At 50.8% G+C, this 22437-nt stretch overlaps 1 protein-coding gene across 1 annotated transcript in view; it reads left to right on the forward strand.

Annotated features, from left to right (window-relative positions):
• LOC139269184 (probable voltage-dependent R-type calcium channel subunit alpha-1E) overlaps positions 1–22437 on the forward strand; it is a 450230-nt gene that overhangs the window by 107843 nt on the left and 319950 nt on the right. The gene's annotated exons all lie outside the window — the stretch shown is intronic.

The raw sequence follows: 22437 nt of genomic DNA on the forward strand, positions 1-22437 counted from the left end.
CTCAACAACTTTCTGTGGTAGAGAATTCCATAGGTTCACCACTCTCTGGGTGAAGAAATTCCTCCTCATCTCGGTCCTAAATGGCTTCCCCCTTATCCTTAGACTGTGTCCCCTGGTTCTGGACTTCCCCAACATTGGGAACATTCTTCCTGCATCTAACCTGTCTAACCCCGTCAGAATTTTAAACGTTTCTATGAGGTCCCCTCTCATTCTTCTGAACTCCAGTGAATACAAGCCCAGTTGATCCAGTCTTTCTTGATAGGTCAGTCCCGGGAATCAGTCTGGTGAACCTTCGCTGCACTCCCTCAATAGCAAGATTGTCCTTCCTCAGGTTAGGAGACCAAAACTGTGCACAATACTCCAGGTGTGGCCTCACCAAGGCCCTGTACAATTGTAGCAACACCTCCCTGCCCTTGTACTCAAATCCCCTCGCTATGAAGGCCAACATGCCATTTGCTTTCTTAACCGCCTGCTGTACCTGCATGCCAACCTTCAATGACTGATGTACCATGACACCCAGGTCTCTTTGCACCTCCCCTTTTCCTAATCTGTCACCATTCAGATAATAGTCTGTCTCTCTGTTTTTACCACCAAAGTGGATAACCTCACATTTATCCACATTATACTTCATCTGCCATGCATTTGCCCACTCACCTAACCTATCCAAGTCGCTCTGCAGCCTCATAGAATCCTCCTTGCAGCTCACACTGCCACCCAACTTAGTGTCATCCGCAAATTTGGAGATACTACATTTAATCCCCTCGTCTAAATCATTAATGTACAGTGTAAACAGCTGGGGCCCCAGCACAGAACCTTGCGGTACCCCACTAGTCACTGCCTGCCATTCTGAAAAGTCCCCATTTACTCCTACTCTTTGCTTCCTGTCTGACAACCAGTTCTCAATCCATGTCAGCACACTACCCCCAATCCCATGTGCTTTAACTTTGCACATTAATCTCTTGTGTGGGACCTTGTCGAAAGCCTTCTGAAAGTCCAGATATACCACATCAACTGGTTCTCCCTTGTCCACTCTACTGGAAACATCCTCAAAAAATTCCAGAAGATTTGTCAAGCATGATTTCCCTTTCACAAATCCATACTGACTTGGACCTATCATATTACCTCTTTCCAAATGCACTGCTATGACATCCTTAATAATTGATTCCATCATTTTACCCACTACCGATGTCAGGCTGACCGGTCTATAATTCCCTGTTTTCTCTCTCCCTCCTTTTTTAAAAAGTGGGGTTACATTGGCTACCCTCCACTCCATAGGAACTGATTCAGAGTCAATGGAATGTTGGAAAATGACTGTCAATGCATCCACTATTTCCAAGGCCACCTCCTTAAGTACTCTGGGATGCAGTCCATCAGGCCCTGGGGATTTATCGGCCTTCAATCCCATCAATTTCCCCAACACAATTTCCCGACTAATAAGGATTTCCCTCAGTTCCTCCTCCTTACTAGACCCTCCGACCCCTTTTATATCCGAAAGGTTATTTGTGTCCTCCTTAGTGAATACCGAACCAAAGTACTTGTTCAATTGGTCCGCCATTTCTTTGTTCCCCGTTATGACTTCCCCTGATTCTGACTGCAGGGGACCTACGTTTGTCTTTACTAACCTTTTTCTCTTTACATATCTATAGAAACTTTTGCAATCCGTCTTAATGTTCCCTGCAAGCTTCTTCTCATACTCCATTTTCCCTGCCCTAATCAAACCCTTTGTCCTCCTCTGCTGAGTTCTAAATTTCTCCCAGTCCCCGGGTTCGCTGCTATTTCTGGCCAATTTGTACACCACTTCCTTGGCTTTAATGCTATCCCTGATTTCCCATGATAGCCACGGTTGAGCCCCCTTCCCTTTTTTATTTTTACGACAGACAGGAATGTACAATTGTTGTAGTTCATCCATGCGGTCTCTAAATGTCTGCCATTGCCCATCCATAGTCAACCCCTTCAGTATCATTCGCCAATCTATCCTAGCCAATTCACGCCTCATACCTTCAAAGTTACCCTTCTTTAAGTTCTGGACCATGGTCTCTGAATTAACTGTTTCATTCTCCATCCTAATGCAGAATTCCACCATATTATGGTCACTCTTCCCCAAGGGGCCTCGCACAACGAGATTGCTAATTAATCCTCTCTCATTACACAACTCTTTATCTAACCCATGCTGTACCTGTCCTGGGAGTGTTTGATGGGACAGTGGAGAGGGGGCTTTACTTGATATCGAACCCGTGCTGTCCCTGCCCTGGGATTGTTTAATGGGACAGTGTAGAGGGAGCTTTATTATGTATCTAACCCCGTGCTGTACCTGGCCTGGGAGTGTTTGATGGGACTGTGTAGAGGGAGCTTTACTCGGTATCTAACCCATGCTGTACCTGCCCTGAGAGTGTTTGATTGGACAGTTTAGATTGAGCTTTAGTCTGCATCTAACCCTATGCTGTAACTGCCTTGTAAATGTTTGATGGGGACAGTGTAGAGGGAGCTTTATTCTGTATCTAACTCGTGCTGAACCTGTCCTAGGAGTGTTTGATGGGACAGTGTAGAGGGAGCTTTACTCTGTATCTAACCCCGTGCTGTACCTGCCCTGGGAGTGTTTGATGGGACAGTTTCGAGGGAGCTTTATTCTGTATCTAACCTGTGCTGTACCTGCCATGTGATGGTTTATTGGGACAGTGTGGAGGGAGCTTTACTCTGTATCTAACCCGTGCTGTACCTGCCCTGGGTGTGTTTGATGGGACAATGTAGAGGGAGCTTTACTCTGTATCTAACCCGTGCGGTACCTGCCCTGGGAGTGTTTAATGGGACAGTGCAGAGCGAGCTTTACTCTTTATCTAACCCGTGCTGTACCTGTCCTGGGAGTGTTTGATGGGACAGTGGAGAGGGGGCTTTACTTGATATCGAACCCGTGCTGTCCCTGCCCTGGGATTGTTTAATGGGACAGTGTAGAGGGAGCTTTATTATGTATCTAACCCCATGCTGTACCTGGCTGGGAGTGTTTGATAGGACAGTGTAGAGGGAGCTTTAATTTGTATCCAACCCATGCTGTACCTGCCACGTGAGGTTTTATTGGGACATTGTAGAGGGAGCTTTACTCTGCATCTAACCCCATGATGAACCAGCCCTGTTAGTGTTTGATGGGACAATGTGAAGGGAGCTTTATTCTGTATCTAACCCATGCTGTACCTGCCCTGTGAGTGTTTGATGGGACAGTATAGAGGGAGCGTTGCACTGTATCTAACCCCATGCTGTACCTGCCCTGTGAGTGTTTGATGGGACAGTATAGAGGGAGCGTTACACTGTATCTAACCCCATGCTGTACTTGCCCTGTGAGTGTTTGATGGGACAGTGTAGAGGGAGCGTTACACTGTATCTAACCCCATGCTGTACCTGCCCTGTGAGTGTTTGATGGGACAGTGTAGAGGGAGCGTTACACTGTATCTAACCCCGTGCTGTACCTGGCCTGTGAGTGTTTGATGGGACAGTGTAGAGGGAGCTTTACTCTGTGGGCGGCGGGCCCGTTCCTTTGCTGTACTTGGGCCCGCCGATGCTCCTGCCCACGCTCCAAACCGCGAACTGGCTCCTGATGACGTCACCCAATCGCCCACCTCGAAGCCGTCGCTCACTTGGAACAGCTTGCGCTGGATGTTGTCGTGGTATGCTTCAGCTTTTTCACTTTCCAACCTGCGGAGGCGTTCTCTTGTTCAGGAACTAGTAGCAGGACATTTAGAAAATACAGCCAAGCAAAGTCAACATGGTTTTATCAAAGTGGAAAACATGTTTGACAAATTTATTAGAGTTCTTTGAGCATGTAACACGCAGGGTGGATAAAGGGGAACGAGTAGATGTGTTATATTTTGATTTCCAAAAGGCATTTGATAAGGTGCCACATAAAAGGTTACTGCAGAAGATAAAGGTTCAAGGGATTGGGAGTAATATATTATCATGCATAGAGGATTGGCTAACTAACAGAAAACAGAGAGTTGGGATAAATGGGTTACTTTCAGGTTGGCAAACTGTAACTAGTGGGGTGCCGCAGGGATCAGTGCTGGGGCCTCAACTATATACAATTTATATTGATGACTTGGAAGAAGGGACAGAGTGTAATGTAGCCAAGTTTGCTGATGATTCAAAGATTGGTGGGAAAGCAAATTATGAGGAGTACACGAAGAGTCTGGAAAGGGATAAAGTTGGGTTGATGATTGGGCAAACGTTTGGTAGATAGACTATAATGCGGGAAAATGTAAGGTTATCCACTTTGGTAGGAAGAATAGAAAAGCAAAATATTATTTAAATGGAGAGAGATTACAAAATACTGTTGTACTGAGGGATCTGGAGGTCCTTGTGCATGAAACACAAAAAGTTAGTATGCAGGTACAGCAAGTGATCAGGAAGGCAAATGGAATGTTGGCCTTTATTGTAAGAGGGATAGAGTATAAAAGCAGGGAAGTCCTGATACATCTGTACAGGGTATTGGTGAGGCCACACCTAGAGTACTGCGATAGTTTTCATCTCCTTACTTAAAGAGAGATATACTTGCATTGGAGGCAGTTCAGAGAAGATTCACGAGGTTGATTCCTGGGATGAAGGGGTTGTCATATGAAGAAAGGTTGAGCAGGTTGAACCTATACTCATTGGAGTTTAGAAGAATGAGAGATGATTTTATTGAAATATATAAGATTCCGAGGGTGCATGATCAGGTTGATGCAGAGAGGATGTTTCCCCTCGTGGGGGAATATAGTGCTCGGGGGCATATTTTCAGAATAAGAGGCCACCTATTTAAGAGTGAAATGAGAAAGAATTTCTTCTCTCAGACGGCGGTGAATGTTTGAAATTATCTGCCCCAGAGAGCTGTGGAGGCTGGGTCATTGAATATATTCACGGCTGAGATAGACAAATTTTTGAACTATAGTGGAGTCAATGGTTATGGGGAGCAGACAGGGAAGTGGAGTTGAGGCCAAGATCAGATCAGCCATGGCTCAGGGGCCGTATGGCCCACTCCTGCTTCTATTCTTATGTTCTTATTACTCTCTATCTAACCCATGCTGTACCTGCCCTGGGAGTGTTTGATGGGACGGTGTAGAGGGAGCTTTACTCTGTATCTAATCTGTGCTGTACCTGCCCTGGGAGTGTTTGATGGGACAGTTTAGAGGGAGCTTTACTCTGTATCTAACCCCATGCTGTACCTGCCCTGGGAGTGTTTGATGGGACAGTTTAGAGGGAGCTTTACTCTGTATCTAACCCGTGCTGTAGCTGCCCTAGGAGTGTTTTATGGGACAGTGCAGAGGGAGTTTTACTCTGTATCTAACCTGTGCTGTACCTGCCCGAGGAGTGTTTGATGGGACAGTATAGAGGGAGCTTTACTCTGTATCTAACCCATGCTGTACCTGCCCTGGGAGTGTTTGATGGGACAGTGTAATCAGAACCCCAATGAGAGCAGGCCTCGATATTAATCCCCCCATGACAGGTGTGGGTGGGTCCAGATTTGCATCAACCTATCATGTTTTGAGGAAGAGCAGAGGTGTTCTCCTTGGTGTGCAGGGCCAGTATTTATATTCCAACCAGATTCATTATCTCGTCATTTATCACAGTGTTTCAAGTGGGATCATTCTGTGCAGCAATTGGCTGCTGCCTTTCCCACATGTATTGGCTGTAAAGCTCTTTGGGATTGCTTGAGATTGTGAATTATGCTATTCAAATTCAGTTCTTGCATTTCTTTCATGCTTTGGCGGACAGGTGACTTTGCACCTCTGGTTACCATAGAATGAAATAAATTTATGGCACAGATGAGGCCCTTCAGTTTCCTCAGCTCCCCACCACTGGAGGATTCTCCTCACCTCGTGTTTGGCTCTGTTGCGGACTAATTGATAGAGATTGTTTGCCGGGATTAGTCAACAACACCATTTTCTTCATATCGGCAACTACCAGCTCGATTGACATTGGTCTCCCTTCTTATAGCCAAACCTATGTTCCTATACTATGGCCGGAATGTTAACTTGGTGGTGGGTAGGGAGTGGAGGACGGGGGATGGGAGTGGGAGGGTGGGAGGTACCAGGGGCTGGGGAGGAGTGGGGGGGGCTGGGAGTTGCCAAGGGCTAGGGGTGGGTGCGGGGAGGTGCCAGGGGCTGGGAGGTGCCGGGGGCTGGGGGGGTGGGAGGGGTCAGGGAGGGGATGGGGGCGGGGGTGAGGTGCCAGAGGCTGAGGAGGGGAAAGTGAAGGTGCTGGGGCTGGGAGCGGGGGGTTTGGGAGGTACCGTGGGCTGGAGGGAGTGGGAGTGGGGGAGGTGCCAGGGGCTGGGGGAGGGCTGGGGCTTCGAGGTGCCAGGGGCTGGGGGAGGGCTGGGGCTTCGAGGTGCCAGAGACTGGGGGGGGTTGCGGGGGGGGAGGTGTGAGGGGCTGGAGGGGGTGGGAGTGGGGGAGGTGCCAGGGGCTGGGGGGTGTGGGTGAGGGAGGTGCCAGTGGCTGGGGGGGAGGGGTGGGTCTGGGAGGTGCCAGGGGCTGGAGGGGGGTGCGTCTGGGAGGTGCCAGGGGCTGGGGAAGGGGGGTAGGTGGGGGAGGTGCCAGGGGCTGGGGGAGGGCTGGGGCTTTGAGGTGCCAGGGGCTGGTGGAGGACTGGGGCTTCGAGGTGCCAGGGGCTGGGGGAGGGCTGGGGCTTCGAGGTGCCAGGGGCTGGGGGAGGACTGGGGCTTCGAGGTGCCAGGGGCTGGGGGAGGGCTGGGGCTTCGAGGTGCCAGTGGCTGGGGGGGGGGGGTTGCGGGGGGGAGGTGTGAGGGGCTGGAGGGGGTGTGGGGGTGGGGGAGCTGCCAGGGGCTGGGGGAGGGCTGGGGCTTCGAGGTGCCAGGGGCTGGGGGAGGGCTGGGGCTTCGAGGTGCCAGAGGCTGGGGGGGGGTTGCGGGGGGGAGGTGTGAGGGGCTGGAGGGGGTGTGGGGATGGGGGAGCTGCCAGGACCTGGATTGCTGTCGGGAAAACAGAGAATGGGTTTTCCAATTTAACAGCAGGGCCTGATTAACATTTTGCTTCTTCGTTTCCCGCCCGCAGCCAGCCAGATGGGGAGGGTGGCTGGCTATCGGGGGCTTGGCCTGGGGCAGCCGGATGCAAAGCGGAGGGAGGGATTGGGGGTGGGGGGGTCAGAAGGCCAGGAGGCTGGCGGGGTGGGGGCGGCAGTGTTGGACGTTGGAAGGCCAGGAATCGGGGGGAGTTCGGAACGGCCGGAGATTGTCAGAGGGTTCGGGAGGCTGGAGATCGTGGGAGGAGTCAGAAGAATGGAGGTTGGAGCGGGTCGGATGTCTGGAGGGTGGTGGCGGGGGGTTGGGTTAGAAGGCAGTGGGTGGGATGGCATTGAAGGCCGGTTGGTCGGAAGGCCAGGGAGGGCATCGGTGGCCGGAGGGGGCGGATCGGAGATTGGAGGCCTTGTTGGAGGGGAGATGGGGGTGGAGGTCGGGGGGCAATTGGCAGGGTCGGGGGTGGTGTGGTGGGAGGGGTTTGACACGACAGGCTGGATCCGACAGGAGACTGGAAAGGCACTTAGCTCCTGGGTCCAGCAGTCTTCATCTCCCTTTGGCCGTCAAATTTCCCGAGACTCGGAAACCCGGCCAGCCAGAGTTCAATCTAAAATGGAACTTTGAAATGAGACACTCAGCCTGATTATTGTTGTGTATGCAATAACTGTTAGACTGAGTACTGTTTAACTCCAAGAGGTATAACCTTGGCTCTGCTTTATTAAGGCCCAAAAGTGACTAATATATAAAATGGCTGGCCTTTTATACTTGGGCTGCACACACGTGCGTGCAGCCCAATGACCTCCAACATTGATGCCATCTAGTGGCTAGTGATCCCAAAAGTACATACATGACAATTATAATGTTTAAAATGCCCACCCATCTCCTGGGAGTCTGTTGGCCGCCTGCACCCTGCCCGGCCCATCTCTGTTAAAACTGGAAGTGGGCAGGTTGGGGGCAGGTTGGGTCCGATTCAGATTTTTAACACTTTAACCTCACAGCCCACTTCTACCCACCCAGTTTTTGGGGTTAACATTCCCGCCCCCGCCTCCGTGCCTCAGGATTACAGTACAGAAACAGACCCTCCGGCCCAACGGTTCCATGCCGGTGTTTATGCTCCACATCAGCCTCCTCCCACTCCTCTTCATCTCATCCCATCAACATATCCTTCTCTTCCTTTCTCCCTCATGTCTTTATCTCATCATAGGCAGTCCCTCGGAATCGAGGAAGACTTGCTTCCTCTCTTAAAATGAGTCCTTAGGTGGCTGGACAGTCCAATACAAGAACCACAGTCCCTGTCACAGGTGGGACAGACAGTCATTGAGGGAAAGGGTGGGTGGGGAGCCTGGTTTGCCGTACACTCTTTCCACTGTCTGGGCTTGGTTTCTGCATGCTCTCGGCGATGAGACTCGAGGTGCTCAGCACCCTTCCGGATTATCTTCCTCCACTTAGGGCGGTCTCTGGCCAGGAACACCACAGGTGGGGATGTTGCACTTTATCAGGGAGGCTTTGAGGGTGTCCTTGTAACATTTCCTCTGCCCACCTTTGGCTCGTTTGCCGTGAAGGAGCTCCAAAGCTTCCCCTTAAATGCGATTCGCCTCAACCACTCCCTGTGGGAGCGAGTTCCACGTTCTCACCGCTCTCTGGGTAAAGAAGTTTCTCCTGAATTCCCGATTAGACTTATTACTGAAAATGCTGGAAATCGCAGCAGATCAGGCAGCATCTGTGGAGAGGAAGCAGAGTTAACATTTCGGGTCGATGACCCTTCATCAGCTTCGGGTCAATGACCCGAAACGTTAACTCTGCCTCCTCTCAACAGACGCTGCCTGACCCGCTGAGATTTCCAGCATTTTCTGTTTTTACTCCAGATTCCGGCATCCGCAGTATTTCGCTTTTGGATTTATTACTGACTGTCTCTTTTTTGTGAACCCGAGGTCTGGCCCACCCCACAAGTGGAAACATATTTTCTACGTCAGCCCTATTAAACCCCTTTGTAATTTTCCAGACCTCTATCAGGTCAGCCCTCAGCCTGTTTTCCAGAAAGAAGAACACCAGCCTGCTCAGCCTTTCCTCAGCGTTACAGCCTCTCAGTTCTGATATCACCCTTGTCAATCCTTTTTGCACCTTGTCCAGCGCCTCTAAATCCACTTTTGTAATATCAAGACCATAACGGTGCACAGTGCTGTCTAAGTGTCAAGGTCTGACACCAATTTAACATAACTTTTCTGCTTTTCAATCCAATGGAACAGGTAATCATCATCATAGTCAGTCTCTCAGAATCGAGGAAAACTTGCTTCCATTCTTAGAATGAGTCCTTAGGTGGCTGAACAGTCCAATACGAGAGCCACAGTCCCTGTCACAGGTAGGACAGACAGTGGTTGATGGAAGGGGTGGGCAGGGAGCCTGGTTTGCCGCACACTCTTTCCGCTGCCTGCGCTTGATTTCTGCATGCTCTCGGCGATGAGACTCGAGGTGCTCAGCGCCCTCCCCGATCCACTTAGGGCAGTCTTTGGCCAGGGACTCCCAGGTGTCTGTGAGGATGTTGCACTTTATCAGGGAGGCTTTGAGGGTGTCCCTGTAATGTTTCCTCTGCCCACCTTTGGCTCGTTTGCCGTGAAGGAGTTCCGAGTAGAGTGCTTGCTTTGGGAGTCTCGCGTCTGGCATGTGGACAATGTGGCCCGCCCAGCAGAGCTGATTGAGTGTGGTCAGTGCTTCAATGCTTCAATCGTCATTTTCGATCCAGTGGAATAGGTAAAGGAGATCAATAAGAGCCTGAAATGTGAGAAATGGACAGCAGGCCAGTAAGTGCCTGTGAAGTGAAATGGTGTGTTGGTGTCATGGGGAGCGGGGCAGGTGCGACGGTGGTCGGGGCAGAATACTTTCAACACCCTGGTAAAGGGGCATGCAGCTCATCCTCTGAACATTGGCAGCAATTCCTGTCCTTATGCATTATTTTCCCAGTATCTAGTCCAGAAATTCATATCTCTTTCCAGTGCGCTCGATGACAGACTTGGTGTTAATCGAAGCTGAGATTTTCTCATCTGCTCAATTTGCATTAATCACCAGTGTAAAGACGAATTTACATATTCGTGACTAGTTTTTTTTTAACATCATCATCTCATTCGTTAATGGTCCCTCAGGGAGCAGCACTGTAAATGTGTGTCACTCCAAGAGCGTATTCCTGTGAACACTTTCATTAACCAGCGGTGGAGTGTGTTCTGTGCCGAGTCAGCTGATTCCTGCTGCGGCAGCAATTGCTGACCACAAGTGAGCCTCAGTACCTCTGGCTTGGGGTGGGAGTAGGGAAATCAGCCAGAGTTCCTGCTCCTGATCAATATCCAATGACCCGCCCCACACCTGTCCCCCCACCCACCGGTCCGTGCTGGAAAAGTCTGCGTGGATACTGTGTGAGGATAGAATCGGGCTTCGCTGCGATGCGTTCTACAGTCAAAGAGCCAGCTCCCACTCACTGTCCAGCATCGCATGTGACACTGGCCATTTTGGATGTGGGCCCTTACCTCAGCGAGAGACAGAGTGTGCTGGATTTGCGGTTCTGCTGATTCCGGGGTGGTAATGGCGTCGGGTGGTAACGTTAGCGCCTGGGAACAGTTTGCGCCTCAGTCAGCAATATTGGGCAGCTGAGCCCTGAGTTTGGGAGGGGGCGCTAAGGGAGGCGTTATACACCTCTTTAATGCCGACTGAGCACACGAAAATCCAGAACTAGAGAGCTGGCCTCGGAGCGCCCGAAGAGATAATTCTGTGGCGGAAAAACAAATCGCATCTCAAAACACATCATCATAGGCAGTCCCTCGGAATCGAGGAAGACTTGCTTCCACTCTTAAAATGAGTCCGTAGGTGACTGAACAGTCCAGTACGAGAACCACAGTCTCTGTCACAGGTGGGACAGATAGTCGTTGAGGGAAGGGGTGAGTGGGACTGGTTTGCCGCACGCTCTTTCCGCTGCCTGCACTTGGTTTCTGCATGCTCTCGGCGACGAGACTCGAGGTGCTCAGTGCCCTCCCAGATGCACTGCCTCCATTTAGGGTGGTCTTTGGCCAAGGACTCCCAGGTGTCAGTGGGGATGTTGTACTTTATCAGGGAGGCTTTGAGGGTGTCCTTGTAACACTTCCTCTGCCCACCTTTGGCTTCTTTGCAGTGAAGGAGTTCCGAGTAGACTGCTTGCTCATTCACTGCAAACAAGCCAATGAAAACACAACAAACATTTCAATACCTTAAGCAGCCCACAATAAGCTACATCGCAAGAAGAAAGTGAAACTAAACAATCAAGCTTACCTCACTTGCCACCGCCGGTGTTTCCTATTCTTCCGAGCAAAGTGACTAACCTCACATTTTCCCACATTAAACTCTACCTGCCACCTTATTGCCCATTCACTTAACCGGTCCATATCCCTCTGCAGGCTCTTTGGACTCGAAATTCGTATTTTTGGTGATATTGGTATTTTTTCGGCAAAATATACCACTGCCACTACGAGGCCTAAAGTCCAGGCTTCAATGCGCCCAGCAGTAGACATCGGCATTGCACCAGGATTCATGGTGCAAACCGGGAATTTTTCTACAACTTTTCTCTGAGGCCGATACTGCTGCGAGAGAAGCCTGGGGAGGGCGGAAAACAGCCCCCCCAAAAAATATTGCACAAAACAAAAGCAAAAAATCACAAAACATTCACAAGACCCTTAACTATCGAATCGCTGAAAAAGAATTAAAAAATAAAAGCTTTAACTTGCCTGTTTGGCAGGTCTCCATACCTACCGCTGCTCCAAGAGCTGCAACGCAGGTTTTTCCCGGGCGTTTTCTTTCGTCCTAACTACAGGTGCGCAGCGAGCCAAATTTTTGGAGAAAGTGCTATTTCGAATCTTGCACGCCGGCGGTCCGCTCCCCAGCGGTACTTAAAAACCAACCAATCCAATCAGACATTCAAGAGAAACTACTTTACCCAAAATGTGGTTAGAGTGTGGTATTTGCCACCACAGGGCGTGGTTGAGGTGAATAGTGTGGATGCATTGACGGCGAACCTAGTTAAGCACATGAGGGAGAAAGGAATAGAACGTTATTGAGATCGGGTGAGATAAAAAGGGGTCGAAGGAGGCTTGTGTGGTGCAGAAACACTGACTTGGTCTAGTTGAGCCAAATGGCCTGTTTTGGTGTTGTCAATTCTCTGCATGTCTATCGGGCTCAATTATCCCCAGTGATTTGTGCTGTTTTTTTGGAGGCGGCTGCTTTTTTTGGCCTAAGTTCAAAATCCACAGTATCCCCGATCAACTTGCACCGGCGTAACTCAGTTAGTAATGATTTTTTTAGGTTTGTTTTTTTTTAGCCAAAGGGGGCGGAACCTGCCACCCGCACCAATTCTGGCCATTGAGGCAAATTTGGCCAGCTGAGAGTGACTCCAGTTCCGCTTAGGCCAGCGTACGTGGCCTCTTCATAAAAACCTGGAGAGTTAAGGAAATCAGCGCAGGCAAGCGAGAGAGAGAGAGAGAGAGAGAGACAGAGAGAGAGAGAGACAGAGAGAGAGAGAGAGAGAGACAGAGAGAGAGAGAGAGAGAGACAGAAAGAGACAGACAGAGAGAGAGACAGAGAGTGAGAGACAGACAGAGAGAGACAGAGAGAGAGATAGACAGAGAGACAGAGAGAGACAGAGAGAGACAGAAAGAGACAGAGAGAGAGACAGAGAGAGACAGAAAGAGACAGACAGAGAGTGAGAGACAGACAGAGAGAGACAGACAGAGAGACAGAAAGAGACAGAGAGAGAGACAGACAGAGACAGAGAGAGACAGAGAGAGACAGAGAGAGAGAGACAGACAGAGAGAGAGACAGAGAGTGAGAGACGGACAGAGAGAGACAGAGAGAGAGAGACATAAAGAGAGAGAGAGAGAGACAGAGAGAGACAGAGAGAGACAGACAGAGACAGAGACAGGCGGGGGTAGCGGGACCGGCTTTAATAATTGGAGGTAAGCTGCTGCAATATATTTCAATGTGTTTAAATTGATGCACTGTGTTTTACTGTGTTGGGAGCTGGCTGCATGCTTCACTTTGCAGCCTCAGCTCGCATTGTGTCCCTGGTTACCATGGCAGCCCGATCTTTTTGGCGCAGATTAAGGCTCCACCCCCAAAACTATAGGACAGATTAGGTCGGGCCAAAATGAAGAAATCCAACGGGGAAACTTAGAACATCTTTTTGCGGGGGCGTACTTGGGCCCCCAACAAATGGGCGTAACTCTTCAAGTACGCCAAAAAAATGCTTTGGGGAAAATTGTAAGGTATAATAATCAAAAACTCCTGTCCACAGACCTGTTCATCGAAGGGATTACAAAGAATCAATCTGCCCACCTCCCCCACCCACACTCACACAGGCCCAACCCATATCTTCGTCCCTGACACAGCCCTCAATTAAACACATGACCCGCACCGAAGGTGTTTCTAATTGAACAGAATGGTTTGATTCAGTGACAATGTCAAATCCTTTGAATTACCTGCTGGATGGGATCCCTGTCCAAGGTTAGTGTGAGTAATAAAAACGAGGAACACCAATGAAATCCAGAGAAATGAATCATAGAATCTCAGAAAATTACAGCACAGAAGGAGGCCATTTCGGCCCATCGTGTCCACGCCGGCCAACAAAGAGCTACCCAGCTTAATCCCACTTTCCAGCTCTGGGTCCGTAGTCTTGTGGGTTACGGCACTTCAAGTGCACATCCAAGTACTTTTTAAATGTGATGTTGGTTTCTGCCTCTACCACCCTTTCAGGCAGTGAGTTCCAGACCCCCACCACCCTCTGGGTGAAGAAATTTCCCCTCAAATCCCCTCTAAACCACCTACCAATTACTTTAAATCTATGCCATGGTTGTTGACCCCTCTGTTCAGGGAAATAGATCCTTCCTATCCACTCTATCTAGGCCCCTCATCATTTTATACACCTCAATAAGGTCTCCCTTCAGCCTCCTCTGTTCCAAAGAAAATAAACCCAGCCTATCTTATCTTTCCTCATAGCGAAAATTCTCCAGTCCTGGTAACACCCTCGTAAATCTCCTCTGTACCTCTCTAGTGCAATCACATCTTTCCTGTAATGTGGTGACCAGAACTGCACACAGTACTCTAGCTGTGGCCTAACTAGTGTTTTATGCAGCTAAAGCACTGTTCTGCCCATCTGCTCTTGTATTCGATGCCTCAGCTAAAAAAGGCAAGTATTCCGTATGCATTTTTAACCACCTTATCGACCTGGCCTGCTACCTTCAGTGATCTGTGGACATGCACTCCAAGGTCCCTTTCTTCCTCTACACCTTTCAGTGCCGTACCATTTAACATGTATCCCCTTGCCTTGTTGCCCCTCCCCAAATGCATTACCCCACACTTCTCTGGATTGAATTCTATTTGCCACTGTTCTGCCCACCTGACCAGTTCATTGATATCTTCCTGCAGTCTGCAGCTTTTTTCTTCATTATCAGCCACACAGCCAATTTTCGTAACATCTGCAAACTTCTACAATCATACCCCCTACATTCAATTCTAAATCATTGCTATATACCACAAAAAGCAAGGGACCCAGCACTGAGTCCTTCAGAATCCCACTGGATACAGCCTTCCAGTCATAAAAACACCCATCAACCATTACCCTTTGCTTCCTGCCTCTGAGCTAATTTTGGATCCAACTTACCACTTTGCCCTGGATCCCATGGGCTTTTACTTTCGTAACCAGTCTGCAAAGTGGGACCTTATCAAAAGTCTTGCTAAAATCCATATACACGACATCATATGCACTGCCCTCATCGACCCTCGACACACAGATTACCTTTATAGTCTCCAATAGGCCCTACTTTTTCTTTAATTATCCACTTGCTCTTAATGTATTTATAAAACATCTTTGGGTTTTCCTTGATTTTACTTGCCAAAATGTTTTCATGCTCTCTCTTTGCTTTCCTAATTTCCTTTTTAATTGCACCCCTGCACTTTCTATACTCCTCTAAAGTTCCTGCAATATTGAGCCCTTGGTATCTGTCATAAGCCTCCCTTTTTTACTTTATCCTACACTGTATTTCCCTTGACATCCAGGGGCCTCCAGATTTGTTAGTCCCACCCTTTTTCTTTAAGGGAACAGACTTACTCTGAAACCACAGGATTTCCTCCTTGAATGCCTCCCACTGCTCTGACACTGATTTACCTTCAAGTAGTCGTTTCCAGTCCACTTTGGCCAAATCTCATCTCAGTTCAGCAAAATTGGTTTTCCCCAATTGAGAAATTTTATTCCTGGTCTATCTTTGTCCTTTTCCATAACTACCCTAAATCTAACTGAATTATGATCACTGGCACCAAAATGCTCTCCCACTGATACCCCTTCCACCTGCCCCTCTTCATTCCCCAAAACCAAGTCCAGAACCGTCCCCTCCCTTGTTGGGCTTGTTACATACTGGCTAAAAAAGTTCTCCTGAATGCATTTTAGGAATTCCGCACCCTCTATACCTTTCACACTAATTTTATCCCAGTTAATATTAGGATAGTTGAAATCCCCTACTATTATTGCCCTATAGTTATGCACTTGTCAGAAATGTCCCTATATATTTGCTCTTCTATCTCCCTCTGACTGTTTGGGGGTCTATAGCACACTCCCAGCAGTGTGATTACCACTTTTTCATTCTTCAATTTGACCTATATGGCTTCATTTGATGATCCTTCCGACATATCATCCCTCCTCACAGCTGTAATTGTTTCTTTCAATTGTTTCACAACTGCGACCCCCTCCTTTTTTATCCCCCTCTCTATCCCGTCTGAAAACCCTGTAACCAGGAATGTTGAGCTACCATACCTGCCCTTCTTTCAGCCATGTCTCAGTAATAGCTATAATATCGGACTCCCAAATGTCTATCTGTGCTCTCAGCTCATCTGCCTTATTCCCTATCCTCCATGCATTGAAGTATATACCATTTAGCACTGCCAAACTGCATTGTTGTCTATTTTCTAGGTTTGTTTCCTCTGTATTCCAAAATCACTTTCTACTTTTCTGCTTTCCAATTCCAGCTTTGCTCCTCTCCCCACTGAATCTATTCTCCAGTTCCCATCCCCCTGCCAAGCTAGTTTAAACCCTCCCCAACAGCACTAGCAAACCCCCCCTGCGAGGATATTGGTCCCGGCTCTGTTGAGGTGTAACCCGTCCGGATTGTACAGAAAACAGAGATTCGGGATAAATGATTCATTTTCCGGTTGGCAAACTGTAACTAGTGGGGTGCCGCAGGGATCAGTGCTGGGGCCTCAACTATTTACAATCTACATTAATGACTTGGAGGAAGGGACCGAGTGTAATGTAGCCAAATTTGCTGATGATACAAAGATGGGTGGGAAAGCAAATTGTGAGGAGGACACAAGAAATCTGCAAAGGGATATAGACAGGCAAGTGAGTGAGCAAAAATTTGGCAGATCGAATTTTATGTGGGAACATGTGAGGTTATCCACTCTGGGAGAAAAAAATAGAAAAGCAAATTATAATTTAAATGGAGAAAAATTGCAAAGTGCTGCAGTATAGAGGGACCTGGGTGTCCTTGTGCAAGAAACATAAAAAGTACGCATGCAGGTACAGCAAGTAATCAGGAGGGCAAATGGAATGTTTGCCTTTATTGCAAGGGGGATAGAGTATAAAAGCAGAGAAGTCCTGCTACATCTGTACAGGGTATTGGTGAGACCACACCTGGAGTACTGCATACAGTTTTGATCTCTGTATTTAAGGAAGGATATACTTGCATTGGAGATTGTTCAGAGAAGGTTCATTCGGTTGATTCCGGAGATGATGGAGCTGACTTACGAAGTTAGGTTGAGTAGGTTGGGCCTATACTCAATAGAGTTCAGAAGAATGAGAGTGATCTCATCGAAACATATAGGGTAATGAGGGGGCGTGACAAGGTGGATGCAGAGAGGATATTTCCACTCATAGGGGAAACTAAAACTAGGGGTTATAGTCTCAGAATAAGGGACCGCCCATTTAAAACTGAAATGAGGAGGAATTTCTTCTCTCAGATGGTTGTAATTCTGTGGAATTCTCTGCCCCAGAGAGGTGTGGAGGCTGGGTCATTGAATATATTTAAGTTGGAAATAGGTAGATTTTTGAGTGATAAGGAAATAAAGGGTTATGGGAGCGGGCAGTGAAGTGGAGCTGAGTCCATGATCAGATTAGCCATAATCTTATTAAATGGCAGAGCAGGCTCGAGGGGCCAAATGGCCGAGTCCTGCTCCTATTTCTTATGTTCTTCTATTCTAGGTCCCACCTCCCCTGGAAACAGTCCCAATGCCTCAGGAAACTAAAGCACTCCCTCCTGCACCATCTCTCCAGCCACGCATTCATCTGCTCTATCCTCATATTTCTTTACTCACGAGCACATGGCACCGGGAGTAATCCGGAGATTACTTCCTTTGAGGTCTTGCTTTTTAATCTCTTTTCTAGCTCCCTAAACTCTGCCTGGAGGACCTCATCCCTCTTTCTACCTATGTCATTGGTACCGATATGGACCACAACCTCTGGCTGTTCACCCTCCCCCCTCAGAATGTACTGCAGCCTCTCAGTGACATACTTGACCCTGGCACCAGGCAGGCAACATACCATCCTGGGGTCACGTCTGCGGCCGCAGAAATGCCTGTCTGTTCCCCTAACTATCGAATCCCCTACCACTATTGCTCTTCCACTCTTCTTCCTCCCCCCTGTGCAGCTGAGCCACCCGTGGTGCCGTGGACTTGGCTCTGGCTGCACTTCCTAGAGGAACCATCGCCCCCACCAGTACTCAGAACACAATACTGGTTGGAGAGCGAGATGGACTCAGGGGACTCCTGCACTACCTGCCTGGACCTCCTCTTCTGTCTGGTGATCACCCATTCCCTCTCTGCCTGCACAGTCTTAAGCTGCGGGGTGACCACCTCGAGAAACGTGCTATCCACGAAGTTCTCAGCCTCGCGGACGCACCGCAGTGACTCCAGCCGCCGCTCAATCTCCGACACGCGGAGCTCGAGTTGCTGTAGCTGGTAACACTTCCTGCACATGTGGTCGTCCAGGCCACGAGAAGTGTCCAGGACTTCCCACATGGCACAGGATGTGCTCTCCATTGAAAGTGGATGCTGGGGGAGAATTGGTGCTTTCTAGACTGAGGTGGATAGATTTTTGTAGGCTACGAGTATTATGTGATGTGGAGCCAAGGTGGGTAAATGGAGTTGATGGACAGATCATCCATGATCCAACAGGATGGTGGAACAGGCTCAGTGTCCCACCCCTGATCTCATGTTCCTGTTCATTGTGAAAGCAATTATGAGTCAAAATAATAATGCTTCCTTTGTGTCACATACCACTCTGTCACATGAGAAATGACTGTAAGGCTGAATTCAGCGCATACTGTGTGGGTGTAAATGCTGCCAAGCTACCAACAATTCACTGAATACAATGCTGGGCTACTTGAGCACAAGAGTGCAGTATCTGGCAATGAATCACTGTGACCAACCTGTACACAGCTCTGGTCAGTCTGTACTGAGCCCACTTCTGGCCACTGAGACACAAGAAACACATCTGTGCACTGAAACTATGGCACAGCTGAACCAAAGGGCTGATACCTGGCGACAGGGTGTGTGTGTGTGGGTGGGCGAGGGGAGGGTGCGGTGGTGTCGGGGAGGGGGCGGGGGAGTGTTGGGGCAGGGTGGGGAGATGCTGAGTGTGTGGGTGGGGGAGAGTGTGGAGAGGGGTGAGGGGACGTGTGTCTGTGGGTCGTGAGGGGTGGGGAGATGGTGTGCAGATGTGGGGAGGGGTTGTGTGTGTGTGTGTCGGGTGGGGTGGGGAGGGTGTGGGGAAGGGGTGGGAAGGTGGTGAATGTGTGGCTGGGGAGGGGTGTGTATGGCTGAGGAGGGGTGGGGGAGGGGTGGGAAGTGTGTGGGGGAGGGGTGTATATGGGTGGGGAGGGGGTGTGTATGGGTGGTGGAGGGGTGGGAAGTGTGTGGGGGAGGGGTGTATATGGGTGGGGAGGGGAGGGGGTGTGTATGGTTGGGGGAGGATGGGGAGGAATGGGAAGGGTGTGGGGTTGGGGTATATATTGGTGGGGAGGGGTGGCAGAGGGCATGGAGGAGGGTTGGAAAAGGGGTGGTGAAGGGGAGTCGGGTGGGGAGAGATGGGTAAGGGTTTTAGGGGAGGGGTGGGGTAGTGTGCAGGGGAGGGTGAGGGTGTGGGGTAAGAGTGGGTGTGTCTGTGGGTGGGGATGGTGTGTGGAGGAGGGGTGCGGAGAAAGTTTGTGAGTGGTGGTAAGGGGTTGCGTGTGCGGGTGGGGAGGGGTGTGAGGGGTGTGTGAGTGTAGGGGAGTATGTGTGTGGGTGTGTGTGTGGGTATGGGTGTGTGTGTGGGGGGGAGGGGTGTGAGGGGTGTGAGTGCGTTTGTGTGTGTGTATATGTGTGTGAGGGGTGTGTGTGTGTGTGTGTGTGTGTGTGAGGTGTGTGTGTGTGTGTGTGTGAGGGGTGTGTGTGTGTGTGTGTGTGTGTGAGAGGTGTGCGTGTGTGTGTGTGTGGGGTGTGTGTGAGGGGTGTGCATGTGTGTGTGTGTGTGTATATGTGTGTGAGGGGTGTGTGTGTGAGGTGTGTGTGTTTGTGTGAGGGTGTGTGTGAGGGGTGTGCATGTGTGTGTGTGTATATGTGTGTGAGGGGTGTGTGTGTGTGTGAGGTGTGTGTGTTTGTGTGAGGGTGTATGTGAGGGGTGTTTGTGTGAGGGTGTGTGTGAGGGGTACGTGTGTGTGTGAGGGCGTGTGTGTGTGAGGGTGTGTGTGAGGGGTGTGTGTGTCTGTGTGAGGGTGTGTGTGTGAGGGTGTGTGTGTGTGTGTGTGTGCATGGGTGTGTGTGTGGGTGCGTGTGTGAGTGTGTGTATGTGTGTGAGTGTGTGTATGTGTGTGTGGGAGAGTGTGTGTGTGTGTGTGTGTGGGTGTGTGTGTGTGTGCGTGTGGAAGGGGTGTGTGTGGAAGGGGTGTGTGTGGGTGTGAGGGGTGTTTGGGTGTGTGGGTGTATGGGGAGGTGTGTGGGTTTGAGGGGTGTGTGAGGTGTGTGTATGTAGGGGAGTGTGTGTGTGAGGGGTGTGAGGGAGTGTAGGTGTAGGGGAGTGTGTGTGTGTGAGGGGTGTGTGTGTGGGGAGTGTGGGTGTGGGGTGTGTGTGTGGGGGGGCGTGTGTGGGAGTGAGTGTGTGTGGGGGGTGTGCGTGAGGGGTGTGCGTGAGGTGTATGTGTGTGAGGTGTGTGTGAGGGGTATATGTGTGTGTGTGTGTGGCGGGGGGTGGTGTGGGGAGGGAGGTGTGTGTGTATGGGTGTGTGAGGTGTGTGTGTGGAGGGGTATGTGTGTGTGTGTGTGGCGGGGGGGTGTGTGGGGAGGGAGTTGTGTGTGTGAGGTGTGTGAGGTGTGTGTGTGGAGGGGTATGTGTGTGTGTGTGTGGCGGGGGGGTGTGTGGGGAGGGAGTTGTGTGTGTGAGGTGTGTGAGGTGTGTGTGAGGAGTGTGTTTGTGTGTGTGTGGCGGGGTTGTGTGTGGGGAGGAAGGTGTGGGTGTGTGAGGTGTGTAAGTGGCGGGGTGTGTGTGTGGGGAGGGGTGTGTGGGTGTGTGTCTGGGGGGGTGGGGGATGGGAAGGGAGGTATGTGTGTGTGTGTGTGTGTGGTGAGGGGTGTGGGTGAGTGTGTGGGTGTGTGTGTGGGGGTATGAGGGGTGTGTGTGTGTGAGTGTGTGGAGAGGGGTGTGAGGTGTGTGTGTGAGGAGTGTATGTGTGGGGGGAGGGAGGTGTGAGTGTGTGGGTGGGTGGGTGTGTGTGAGTGAGGTGTGTGGCACTCACACACGAGCAGTGCTGGTTTGTTGTGGAGCAGAGTGTGAGCGGAGCTGGGCTGAGCTGAGCGGGTGCGGTGCCGCCTTGCCCCACAGGAGGCGGTGTCAGACTGCGCTGCCCTGCCCAGGCTGCCGGCTCGTTTCCTGTGCCCGGCCCCGCGGTGACCCAACACACAGCCCCGTACATTCAACCCCCATAGGGTGGCGGGTTCGATCCCGGGCGCGGCCAAACAAGTAAGATGCTGTGGGTTTTTTTTCCTTCCGCTGCTGTTGTGCTTTATTTTTCGGGAAGAAAGATTGCATTGCACGATTGGGGATCCTTTTCTCTGTAGAGAGAACCTAAAACCATTAAATCCGCTGCCACATTGAGCTGCAGAGTGTGGCATACCAGGCAGGCGCTGGGGCTGGTTGGGTGCTGGAGGTGTGTTGTTGGGGGTGTGGGTGGGGTGTGTTGTCGGGGAGGTGTGGGTGGGGTTTGTTGTTGCAAGGTGAGGGTGGGGTGTTTTTTGGGGGAGCTGTGGGTGGGGTGTGTTGTTGGGTGTGTGTGGGTGGTGTGTGTTCTGTGTGTGGGTGGGGTGTGTTGTTGGGGAGGTGTGGGTGGGGTGTGTTGTTGGGGAGGTGTGGGTGGGGTGTGTTGTTGGGGAGGTGTGGGTGGGGTGTGTTGGGGAGGTGTGGGTGGGGTGTGTTGGGGAGGGTGTGGGTGGGGTGTGTTGGGGAGGGTGTGGGTGGGGTGTGTTGTTGGGGAGGGTGTGGGTGGGGTGTGTTGGGGAGGTGTGGGTTGGGTGTGTTGGGGAGGTGTGGGTGGGGTGTGTTGGGGAGATGTGGGTGGGGTGTGTTGTTGGGGAGGTGTGGGTGGGGTGTGTTGTTGGGGAGGTGTGGGTGGGGTGTGTTGGGGAGGGTGCGTGGGTGGGGTGTGTTATCAGGGAGGTGTGGGTGAGGTGTAGTTTTGGGGAGGTGTGGGTGGGGTGTGTTGTCGGGGAGGTGTGGATGGGGTGTGTTTTTGGGGAGGGTGTCGGTGAGGTGTGTTGTTGGGGAGGTGTGGGTGGGGTGTGTTGTCGGGGATGTGTGGGTGGGGTGTGTTTTTGGGGAGGCCTGGTTGGGGTGTGTTGTTGCGGGTGTGTCGGGAGGGGGGAGAGCTTTGCAGAGAGAGCGGGAGAGAGAGATTGCAGTGTGCAGAGCCGCGCTGCCCGGGGCGCCCACTTGTCCGAATGCTTCTGGAGGGTGGCAGAACTAGTGGGGGAGGGCATCAGAGTGGGCAGAGGGAGAGGGGCACGGAGATACAATGATCAACAAGGCAATTGCACCGAAACAGGCGGCACTGGGCTTGCCCGCTGTGCCAGCAGCTATCTAGGCCAACACTCCCAGGTCCGAGATCCTGCCCCATTGCTGACCCAACACCTGGTGCCAAGGGGCTCGGCTGGCTGCCATCCTTCAGTGGGGGCATTGGACCAGAGCTGGTCCCTGGCTACGACAGAGCATGGCAGCGTCTGCCCCTCTCCCTGTCCCTCTTTAAAACCCCTGAAGGGAGGGTGGAGAGGAGAGGGAGGAGTGTGTGGATTTGCTTGACAATGAATTGAACATGAGGCACTTTGCAGTTGGAGGATGGTTCCCAGGGGATAAC

This window comes from Pristiophorus japonicus, chromosome 8 (assembly GCF_044704955.1).
Source record: "Pristiophorus japonicus isolate sPriJap1 chromosome 8, sPriJap1.hap1, whole genome shotgun sequence".
Classification (NCBI taxonomy): domain Eukaryota; kingdom Metazoa; phylum Chordata; class Chondrichthyes; family Pristiophoridae; genus Pristiophorus; species Pristiophorus japonicus.